This window comes from Pseudonaja textilis, chromosome 4 (assembly GCF_049901715.1).
Source record: "Pseudonaja textilis isolate UNSWEBS1 chromosome 4, rPseTex1.2, whole genome shotgun sequence".
In the NCBI taxonomy this organism is placed as follows: Eukaryota; Metazoa; Chordata; class Lepidosauria; order Squamata; family Elapidae; genus Pseudonaja; species Pseudonaja textilis.
In genome coordinates this window covers 19,670,618-19,682,904 of record NC_141993.1, presented here as the reverse complement: position 1 = coordinate 19,682,904, position 12,287 = coordinate 19,670,618, and the positions used below count along the sequence as shown (strand labels likewise).

At 38.4% G+C, this 12,287-nt stretch overlaps 1 protein-coding gene across 6 annotated transcripts in view; it reads left to right on the top strand.

Annotated features, from left to right (window-relative positions):
- The first annotated feature begins 7,628 nt into the window (after positions 1–7,628).
- Positions 7,629–12,287, top strand: part of P4HA1 (prolyl 4-hydroxylase subunit alpha 1) — a 40,249-nt gene continuing 35,590 nt past the window's right edge. For all 6 annotated transcript variants that reach the window (XM_026713466.2, XM_087932342.1, XM_087932341.1 and 3 more), the window contains exon 1: positions 7,629–7,690. The gene's annotated coding sequence lies outside the window, so the exon portion shown is untranslated. The remainder of the gene's footprint in view (positions 7,691–12,287) is intronic.

The window sequence follows — 12,287 nt, the reverse complement described above, 5'->3', positions numbered from 1 at the left end:
TGACAGCTATTTATATAAATGACCCCTTGTTTCTTCACTACCACTGTTCCTGGTTCATCTAAAAATAGTTGTCTCTATGGTTATTGCTTTTGCCTGGTTTTATGAATGTGATATAATTTGGTGGGCTGTTTATTGTTACTTAATTTTAATTGTACCGCAGACTTTATATTGTTGTGATTAAAACACATTGTTTTAATCCCATTAAAACTCATTGTGCTGTAACTTAAGTCCTACATAATAATAAAAAATCAGAAGGGATTTTAGAGACTGATGCACTACTTCTGTGAAGTAAAATGTGAAATACATGGATACTCCTAAAAACAGAAACTAGGGCACACCTGGAGCGCTTGCAAGTAATTTCCCCAGGTGCCTATAAAACTCTTTGCTGATGCCTGTGATTCATTTTTATGTTTAAATTACTTTTAGCTGGGTGGTGAAAGTAATGACCTATGGCCACTTAATGTCTTGATTTCACAAATATACTTTTAGTAAGTAAATCTCAATCCAAAAAAACAAATTAAAATGGATTAAATCAATAAAATAAAATTGTATCGTGCATTGTAATGTTTTTTTTCCTGCACCCTGCATTTCCACTGTTGAGGAGCCAGGATGCTTGAGAGTGATTGCAGGAGAAGGGTGATTTCACATAATGAAATGAAGAAGTGGGAGTCTGGGAATGGGAAGAGCTGAAGGAAGAGCTGAAATATTGAGAAAGTAAATGAATAGAATGGAATAACAGAGCTGGAAGGAGCCTTGGAGGTCTAGTCCAACTCCTTGCTCAAGCAGGGGACCCTGTACCATTTTAGACAAATGGTGGTCCAGTCCCTTCTTAAAAGCCTCCAGTGTTGGAGCACCCACAACTTCTGAAGGCAAGTTGATACGTCTTACTGCCAGAAAATTTCTCCTTAGTTTTCGGTTGCTTCTTTCTTGGTTCACTTTCCATCCATTGCTTCTTGACTTGCCCTTCTGGTGCTTTGGAAAATAGGTTGACACCCCACTTCTTTCTGGCAGCTCCTCAAATATTGAAACATTGCTATCACGTCACCCTTAGTTCTTCTTTTCTCTAGACCAGACATATTACCCAGTTCCTGCAACAGTTCTGCATATGTGTTAGCTTCAGCCCTAAAAATAAAAAAAGTTTGTGTTTGTGTATGTGTGAGAGAGAGGGAGAGAGAAACAGGGAGGAGGAAGGGAGGAATCCTGAACAAGAAAGAAGTGACATTATCTTGTCCCAGACAATATTTATCTTCCCAAAATACCTGGGATAAGGAGCTAAACACTACAAAGGCTTCCATACAAAGTTTCTTTATTGGCTTATATCAGGCATCCTCAAGGTATAACTCACAGTTATGTTGATATTCATCTAATGTCCAATCTTTGCATTGTCGTCTTCATAGTGTGAAAAGATAGTTATCTTCATCCCATAATGATACAGCAAGGAAAGACTCCAGCTCGTTGCTGGGGTTCAAGTAAGAATGAACAAAACTCCCCCCAATCCAACCAGAGGTCAATTCAGTGACCAATCAGGAGTACAGGTGTGACCACATGACATGAACTACATCTCCCAAGAGGCATTAACTACATTTCCCATGAGGTATTCCCTTAAGGGGACAGCTCTCATTCCCAAACTAACCAGCACAGACATGATAAGTTAGGATAGTGCAGCAGAAGTTAAAGATAAAAGAGAATTTGGAACAATTCATCCTCCATATCCATCAGTCTCCCAAGCGTCCCCTATGTCAGCTATGTTTTAGAGATATTCCATGTTCCTCAGGAGCATCTTCATAGAATTATATGGCTTCCAGAAAAACAGGGTTTATTTAACAGAACATTTTAAAGATAAGATTTTCCACATTTACAACTTTCCTAGCTGCCACACAAATTAGGCTAACTCCATACCTTCCAAGCAATGAATGTAAGAACACACAGTTAATTTTAGTTGGCATTGTTTTATTTGTATTGGAATTATGGCTTAACAATCCAATTAATAGAAGTCACATACCTATCAAACTGCAGCCAGGGTTGATCTTAACCACTGAATAGTCAATTCAACTTACAAACATAAGCAAGTACAAGAACAAAAGTAAAGTACTTGTACATAGGTTTCATTAGACAACCATACTGAGAATAACATTCTCAAGTGCTCTGGTTAGGAGTGTGCACTCAAAGCTGGGGAAATGTGGGGAGGTTTTTTAAAAAGAAAGAAACAACGAATGCTATAGCCATATGATCAAACCCCATCTCTTTTTTATCACTTATGCTACAGTAGTAGCACATTAGTATGTCCCCTTCTTGACTTTTATACAAAAATAAATTGGATGTTTACAAAACATATTGGAACAATGTCATCCCTTTATTGGTCTATCCTCCAGGAGAGTAATAAAGATTGTCAAGTATTTCATTAGAAGACATATCTTCATAATGTAAAATGCTGCAATAGTTTCTTACGCGCTAACAAGAGAAACTGAGAAAACCACTCACATTAATCTTTCGTTAATGGGAGGTGAAGCTAGAGTAATTTCTATTATAACTGCTATAAAAAATTCCAGCTTGGTTAGCAGAAAGGTATTTCCACTGATTAACACATGCATATTCTAGCACAGCTAACTTGAACAGATACTTGCTTTTCTCTGGAAAGCTGCCAGAGAAAAATGTACATTTTACAAGCCATAATACCAGAATTCAGTCATTCATTAATTAATCAGTACACTTAAAAAAAAGTAAGGAAAGCTTTGTACAAAGAGAAAAATCTAAACAAATGTAAATCACTGAGCTCATAGAATACATCAATACATTTTACTTTGAGGCTAAATCAGTTGATTTATCACAAGCACCATCAGCATCGAAATAATCCCAAAATTTATAATCTTTCTTATTTTGCATTATTTATATCTTAAGGAGTTCTCAACTGTGGAATCATAAGCAATTCAGAGGAAGGAAGGCACAAATTGTTTAAAAACAGGGTCATCTTTGTGAAATGCAGAACGGAAAAACCACTTTCTGCCTTTCTTCCTTGTTTTGTTTGCACAAGCCCAGTTGTGGTTTTGCAAAATCTCAGAACTGCATGGAATATAGGTGAACATTTAACAGAATTGGATATTTGTTTTGCCCAACTCTAACCCTAACTAAATACTTTTATTTAACAATTATTTAATTATTTGATTTTATTCATGGAGGAATCACACACACACAAAAAATTTGGGAATCTTGTTTCTAAATGTTTAAGAGACTTGTACCAATTAAAGAACTATCTTTCCCTAATAATGAAGTTGTTTGTGTGAATGCCTCTTTCTGTTGCTCCAAAGCTTTACCTATAGTATTGTTGCATAAGTTAGTGGTTTTATCTGATCCATCACATCACCTGGAATGAAAACAACTAATCCTAAATGTGAAAACATTCCATTTATTTCAACCCAGTCATACACCTGCCTATGCTGCATGCATACATAAAGGAAGTCCTCAACTTACCATCATTCATTTAGCAACCATTCAAAGTTGCAAAGGTGCTGAAAAAAAATGACGTGACCATTTTTCACACTTATGACCATTGTCGCATCCCCACAGTCATGTGAACAAAACTTGTGTAGTTGGCAACTGGCATGTATTTATGATGATTGCAGTGTCCTGGGCTCACATGATCACCTTTTTCAACTTTCTGATATTCAATGTCAATGGGAAAGCCAGATTCACTTAACAAAGGTGTTATTAACAACTGCAGGGATTTGCTTAATAACTGCTGTTAAGAAAGGTTGTTAAATGGGGCAAAATTCACTTAACTGTCCTGCTTAGCAATATAAATTTTGGGCTTCATTGCTGTTCTAAGTTAAGAACTATCTGTATTGGCCAAGCAAAATTTCTCCAGGTCAGATAGGATTTTGGTTCTTAAACAAATCATTTTGTAGTTCTTTAAACAAAGCACCTGTAGTATTCCAGTTGGCAGTTTATAATTATGGCCAGTGTCTGTATAATATTAGGGATTTAATGGTACATTTATCTTCTTATGAAATATACCACGTCTATACACTGAATATACAACGGCTTGTTTTTATGGGACTTACTTCTCCTTCCTGACCCAGGTTGATGTGATAGTATTTGGAAATGATCTTGGAAGATGGAATGGTGAGGATGAAAAGATGCTACCTAGGGAATGTCAGATAAGAGAGAACATAGGTGCATAATGGGCAGAGAAAGTGGCTCAGAAGGGAAACACCCCCCCCCTTTCAAGTTCCCAGGCTACAAAGGGGACAGCAAGAGAAATATATTTTCAGATTTGCAAGTTTCTATGAATGTAGCCTTATGACAGAATAGAATTAGCTCACCTGGTCATGTTTCCTATCTTACTTGGGAAAGTATTCTGTTCTTTCTAACTGTAGAGAATAAATGCAAATAAGAAATCTTTATAATTATGAAAAAAATATGTTGAATAGAATGGCACTTATGTCTTTTAGATTGCAAGTCAGCAAATTTCTTGTGTTTTTCTTCCAATTGTGTCTTCATATTAATGGACCTACTGCTAAATCAGACCACTTTGAATTTGGGACAAGGATAGAATTCTCGCACCTTTGGTCTTTTGTATGTGTTAAGGATGATAAAGGTCTCCTACAATTTTAGATAATATGGACCTTTCTTCAAAAACAGCCAATCAACTTGCAAATGTTTGTTCTTCATTCTAAAGGCTGATGGCTTTTTTATGATAATGCCAAGAAGCAACATCTGAAAAACAGGATTGCATTGGTTGCACAAATTAAAATGGTGAAGTATTTTGCAATGGGCCCACTAAAACAAAGAAGCCATCAGAAATTCTAATGACATGTACTCATTCTAAATGATGTAATTGCCTAAATGTTACAAGAGACCCTTTCAGATTGGAAAATAAACTATGGCTCTTTGATTACCAGAAAAGAGAGAGTGAAATATTATTAGTTGATTACAACCCGTTTAATAATATTTGGGGAGGAAGAAGATGATACAATCAAACATAAATGATGGCAAACATAAGCATTCCTTTTAAAAGTGTTGAAATAAAAAATAAATTGTTATAAGTTCACCAATGATAAAACAAAGATTACAAATAATGATCATTGCAAATCACAATTACAGCAAAATAATCAGATATTCTTGCATATGGAAAGGCATCATAAACCTAGGAATAGATGGTTGTTTGAGCTAATCTACACATTGCATGGAAGAGGATACCTATCTACAGTGCAGATAGTTCTCACTTATCAACTACAATTGGGACAAGTAACTCCATCACTAAGTGCTGCAGACACTAAGAAAGACATCATGTAACAATGCCAGGCTTACATTTCTTCTTCCATTGTTACACACCATGATTGAGTGAGACATCCTATGACTGCAACTTGCAATTTCACTTCAGCATTTTCCATTAATTTTGGTTATTGGAAGCTGGTTATGAACCATGCAAATAGTGATCATATGACCACGGGATACTGTGATGGTCTTAAATGTATGTTGGTTGTGAAGCACCCAAATGGTAATCAAGTGACCATGAGACATAACAACCTTGGTGGCTTGGAGATGGATGTTGTCAGGAGCAAATAACCAGAGGCATTTACTGAGTTCAAAGCACAGAAGAGTTTATTGTTGACTAGAAAAATGTAGTCAACTAATGGTCAGTGCTAAATTGGTATTAGATAAAAGTCAATGAAATTCATGGGGGTGGTGGTGGTGGTGGATTTGAGTCACTTGTGGTAATGCAATGACCAATTAATGACGTTTTACTCCATCTTCCAACTCTGCCTGCTCTTCTTCAATATCTTCATAAATGACTTAGATGAGGGAATAGAAGGGGAACTTACCAAATTTGCAGGTGGGCAGGAATAGCTAACACCCTTGAAGATCGGCTCAAGATCCAGATGGATCTTGACAGACTTGAACACTGGTCCCTACCTAACAAAATGAAATTCAATGTAGAGAAAAGTAAAGTCCTACACTTAGGCAAGAAAAACCAAAGGCACACATATAGACTGGGTGAAACCAGGTTTAATAGCAGTAACTGTGAGAGGGATTTTGGAGTCCTAGTGGACAACCAACTAAATGTAAATCAGCAGTATGCAGCGGCAGCCAAAAAAGCCAATGCAATCCTAAGTTGCATTAACAGAGGGATACAATCAAGATCAAGTGACATACTAATACTATTTATAATACTATAAAGCCTTAGTAAGACCACACCTAGAGTACTGCATCCAGCTTTGGTCACTACACTATTAAAAAGATGTTGAGACTCTAGAAAGTGTGCAGAGAAGAGCAACCAGGATGATTAGGGGACTGGAGACTAAAACATACGAAGAACGGTTACAGGAACTGGGCTTGGCTAGTCTAGTAAAGAGAAGGACCAAGGGAGACATGATAGCAGTGTTCCAATATTTGAGGGGCTGCCACAGAGAGGGAAGTGGTCAAGCTATTTTCCAAGGCACCCAAAGGCCAGACAAAGAACAATGGATGGAAACTGAACAAGGAGAGATTTAACCTGGAAATAAGGAGAAATTTTCTGACAGTGAGAACAATCAACCAATGGAACAGCTTGCCCTCAGCAGTTGTGGAAGCTTCATCACTTGAGACTTTCAAGAAGAGATTGGATTGCCATTTGTCAGAAATGGTGTAGGATCTCCTGCTTGGGTGTGGGGGGCTTGGACTAGATGACCTACAAGGTCCCTTCCAACTCTGTTAATCGAATTCTACAACTGTTCTTCAATTCTGTATCCCAGAATTCACCAGCCACCAATTCTATCCACCTTTAAGCCACCAAGACTTTTGTTGATTAAGATTGAATGCTGCATCTTTCTAATTTGTTTGTACTTAGCAAATAAGATATAGGGGGAAAAAGATATTTAGTTGAAATGTTAAATAAAGTGAAAGTTATTGAAATTGTTTGTACCCATCCTGATAAAAGCAGAAATCATTTCTTTAAATATCTTTACTTTACTTTTTTTTACATTTTTTTTCTTCTCCTTTCCTTCCTTTTCAATTTTTTTTAACTGTTCATCTTTGTCTTGGTTTGTATTTGTTTTGTAAAATTTTCTTTAAATCTTTAAAAATATCTGTTTTAAAGCTTTTCATTTTTAAAGTTTAATTTAAAAAGTATTGCTCTCATGGATGATTTAAAGGGTTTGTCAAACACATCCCCGAGTGCGGATCAGTATTTCCCAAACTTGACAACTTTTGAGATGGGCAGACTTCAACTCCCAGAATTCCCCCAGCCTTGTACGGTTGTCTGGAGCATTCTGGGAGTTGAAGTCCACCCCTCTCAAGGTTGCCAAATTTGAGAAACACTGGACTAGATGATGCTGGGGAATCCCTCCCTACTCTAAATTCTAACCCCACTCTCGCTAGTAACTTCCCAACTCCCCTACAGGGAACCCCACCCCATCCTAATCTCCTTTTAAAATCCCCCCCCCCCATTTCATCCGCTACTCGTCTCGCGCGTTCCTTCAGAGCAGGCCGGGGACCACAGAGGCATCGCTCGCGCTTGCGCAGTTCTAGGCCCGCTCGGCCGCCTGTGTGTGACCCACCTCACGTAGGCGCTGCCGCCGCTCCGCTCGCGGCCGCCGCGTTCCAAGGAACGCCCCCCGGAGTCTGGTGGGCGGGGCCAAGTCGAGAGAAGCATTCCGAAAGGGGCCTGCTTGGGAGCGAACGGCGAGAGTTCGAGCGGCGGCTCTTCTCCGAGGTAAGGTGGCCGCGCTGGCGGACTCGATTCCCGCTTTGGCCTGGATGAGCAAGGCTTCCGTTCGCTTCTTCCCAGTAAAGCGAAAGCTCCTCGTCTTGTTTCCCTTTCGCTTCCCTGCGGGGAAACCCAAGTTAGATGCGGGACCAGCGCACGTCTGAATGTGAAACTTCCCTTGAGGATGGTGCCTCGCGTGTCAAGCCTCTCTTATCTTTTTTCCCCCCTCTTTTATCTCTTGTCACGGAAATTCCCCGTGAATGCTTAGCCTTCCTTTGCTCCGATGTCCTGGGGCTCTTTCGTTTCTCTCTCTTTTTTGTTGTCTTTTGCAAAGGCGCGTTGAGCTCCCTTGTGGTGCACCCGGAGTTGATCGATGGACCGATTTGGGGGAACCATCGTTTCCTTCGGATCCCGCAGATAGATCTTTTTTTTTTTCCTCCCCTCCGTGAACCCGGGAGTTGAGCCAACGCTGCAACCGAGGAGCGTGCGAGCCCTGCAGGGATCATTTCCTAGGGATAACTTAACTCCCCGACTTGTCCCCTCTTGTCGAGAGCAAGCCAGAAGATTGCTTTTCTCCCTTTATCCTCCGAAAGGACGGAGACATCTGTGGCTGACGTGGACGGGGATCCTTTTCATACGTTCTAACTTTGGTTCACAGCCTTCCTTCCTCAAAGCAAGCACTTCAGAGAGTTCTTCGCAGTCCCGAAATTATTATTATTTTAACAGATTAAGTGCCCCTCGGGAAGAAATCTGATCCTTCCTAGACAGAATCTCCAAATCTCCTCTAAGATTTATTCGGGAAAAGAGATGGATTATCTCATGCTTCATCTTATTGGCGTTGTCCTCGTTTCAGGATGGATGCAAAACCACTTTATAAAAATCCTCCAGCTTAACTAGATTTCAAAGCTTTGCTTTTGAGGTTAGCCAAGTGAGGGTAGTAATTTGATTTCTTAAAAAAAGAAGATGATGAAATGCACCTTCTAGAAAAAGTATTGGACTGATACTTGGAGAAGTTCCTATGCTGAAATCTTCAGTATTGAAAGTACTGAAAATACAGTAGATCTTCTTGCCAATAATAAGGAACAAAAGAGCGGGGTATGGGTGGAAAAGGTCATAAAAAATAGTTTACGTAGTAATTTAACCTTTTTGTGTTCGGTTGTACTTTTTCAGACTTGGCTAAGAAAGAATTTTGAAGCCAAGTGTCCATTACAGGACATGACTTGGGAGACGTGGCAGTAGCATTTTTCCATTAACCTTTTGCTGTCACATTAGAAATTTCTGGCAAAAAAGTTTTTGCCTTCTTACTATTTGCTTACTAAATATGAATAATATGCACTTTCGGGCCAATGAAAAATCTACACTTTCAAAAATGCGTAATTATGTTGCTTTTTTTTCCCTTAGCCCCTTTGGATAAATTTGGATAGAAAGATGTATAAATCCAAGTTTAAAAATTGGATAAAATCATTTCTTGATTCTCTGTAGTATTTGATTTCCCTTCAAATGTTTCGCAATACTTTTTTGAGGAAGTTGTATTGCCTAATACTAAGTAACATTTTTGAGTTATTAAATTCCGCATGCTTTGTCAGGAGGATAGAAAAATGATAAGAGCTTTTGTTTCATAAAAATTTGTATGGATGCATTATCATTGATTGACCTTCACAAATTCTATTAAATTGATTTGAACCTGAAATGGGCACATAACAGATTTATTTTTCTTGCATAAAAGTATCTGAAGATACTATGTAACTAAGTTATGAAGCACTCAATGTAATATTAGTAGTGATTATATTATCCAGGATGTGATTATATTATATTTTAATTATATTTTAATTCTACGGTATATTGGATTCTCATAGATGTATACAATCTCATCTAGAATGGCTTCCATGTTAATGTATTGTAAAATTTCTTATAGTAGTAGTACAAGATTCCATTGTAATTCAAAATAATTAAAATACAGATGCAGTATCCACAAAAACAACAAAAATATTTTGATAATATGTTTTTAATGATTACACTTTTATTGTACATACTAACATAGATTTTATCATATGGTGATTATATTATCTGGGATGTGCATAGGATATGGTCAAAAGATGGCTTTCCTATGTGCTGGGACTTTCAACTCCCAAAATTAATTGCCACATGGATTAGTTATGTTCGGTGGGAATTTTGAGAACTGTAGGCTTAATGTAAGAGGTAGTTTGTTGTAGTGGTTAAGGCATAAAGCTAGAAACCTGGAGACTATGAGTTCTAGTACTGTTTTGGGCACAAAACGCCTTAAGCCAATCACTTTTTCTCAGGAAGGAGACAGTAGTAAACCACTTCTGAAAAACCTTGCCAAGAAAACTATAGAGTCTTGTCCAGTCAGTGTCCAAGAATTAGACATGATTGAATGGAAAGGAGTGGGGCCTTAACACATCTAAAAGGCAACAATTTTGAGAATGCTATGATTTACATTTATTTAGGTACTTCATATAAATAAGTCTGTCTGTCTGTCTGTCTGTCTCTATCTATCTATCTATCTATCTATCTATCTATCTATCTGGTATCTATCGGTGTCTATCTGTCTGCCTGCCTGTCTAGCTATCTACCGGTGTGTGTGTGTGTGTCTGCCTGCCTGCCTATCTATCTATCTATCTATCTATCTATCTATCTATCTATCTATCTATCTATCCTGGATTGCATTCTAGACTATTTTGTGTTCTGTGTAAGAAAATGTTGAAACTATAGAAACTATTCTGGACTATAGAAGAGCAGTAAAGACATTTGAACAGGGGTCTACCGGTCCATGGTCCATTTGGAACTGGGCCATGCAAGCAGTGGGGGAGCACACATGCGTGGGTATAGGCACTCGCGCATGTTCACTGCTTACATGGAACTATCTCTTCTCCCCCCCACCCTTCTGTGGCTGCTGCCACTGGTCCACAAAGCCAGACTCTAGTTAGACATTTACTGTCCACTCACACACTGTTCTGTTGGAAGAAATAAGAAAAATAGGAGGCAGATGAAGAAGACACCAATGTCTGTTCCAGCTAGACCAGGGGTCTCCAATCTTGGCAACTTTAAGACTTGTGGACTTCAATTCCCAGACTCTGGGGATTGAAGTCCACAAGTCTTAAAGTTGCCAAGATTGGAGACCCCTGAGCTAGACTGTTTCCCAGCCTTTCCAATGTCTTGGGGCCCTTGTTGAAAGGTCTTGAATGGTCAGCCGTCTTTTGAAGTGGTTTCATTTTTCCTTCATTAATATTGTCCTTTTTTCATGTTTTTAATGAATTCAAATCCATACAGACAGGATACTGACACAGTGTAATAAATTATCAGGATCTTTATAATCTGGTTTTGATTTATTTGGAAGATGGAGGCAGCAAAATATGCTAACCCCAAATGCCATATTACAAATAGCACTTGCTCCATCTAGAAAGGCTTATTGCATGATCGCAAAGTTGTTTTAAAAAGGTAAAACCTCCGGGGTCTAAATGGATTCCTGGCAATTTCATTGGATAATATCCACGTTGTTTTGTTGGTGGCAATCCAGACATCGTTTGCCAATTTTTCCAGGATGTTTTTCAACTTCCCAGACTTGGTCCACACATCTGAGAGTTATGATACAGGGGATAAGTAAACCTTTCTGATGTCCACAAACTAGCCATAATATTGTGTAGTGGGACGAATGACAAAAGTGGGCAAACTTAGGATTTTCTTGAATTTGATGCACTGAATGTTCTAATTAAAAGTAATTCCGACAGTGTCTTTTAAAATTGCTTGGAAGAGCTATTTTTTTTTCCTAACAATAATCTTTTGTATACTGTGGAATATTTTACAGCATATGCCTGAGAAAAAATATTTGGAACAATAGGAAAAGAAGGCAGGACAGGTCCCAGCAACAGCTAGTTCATTGCTATCAGTGATTCCCTTTGATCTTAAGCTCATTTTAACACTGGGATTGGTGACTACTGAAATTTAAGTATTCAACTACGGTCTCAGAAATCTTTGAGAACCTGCAGAGGTGAAGGTATTAGGTGGCCATCGGTCATAACTTTACAGGTAGTCCTCAACTTACAAGAGTTCGTTTAGTGACAGTTCAAAGTTACAACAGCACAGAAAGAAGTGACTTATGACTACTTTTCACAAGACGGTTGCAATGGCCCATGGTCCTGTGATCAAAATCCAGACTCTTGGCAACTGGCATGTATTTATGACTGTTGTAGTGTCCCCAGACTGATGTGACTTCCTCTTGCGACCTTCTGATAAGCAAAGTCAATGGGGAAGCCAGATTCACTTAACAACTGCAGTGATTCAGTTAACGACTATGGCAGGAAAGGACATAAAATGGAGAAAAACTCACTTAACTTTCTTGCTCAGCAAAAGAAATTTTGAGCTCAATTGTGATCGTAAGTCGAGGACTATCTCTATTGCAAATGCATACTTTGAGTATATATGATATCCACAGATGGATTCTATTTTAAGATATAACGAAGTTTGAGGCTGATGGGCTGGAGCTATAGATAAGTGAATGAGCTTTTTCTATCCCATTAAAGGAAGTTTCCTGCCCCTTTAATTATCCCTTGAAATTTATTTATCCGTATATAATTTCTTTATT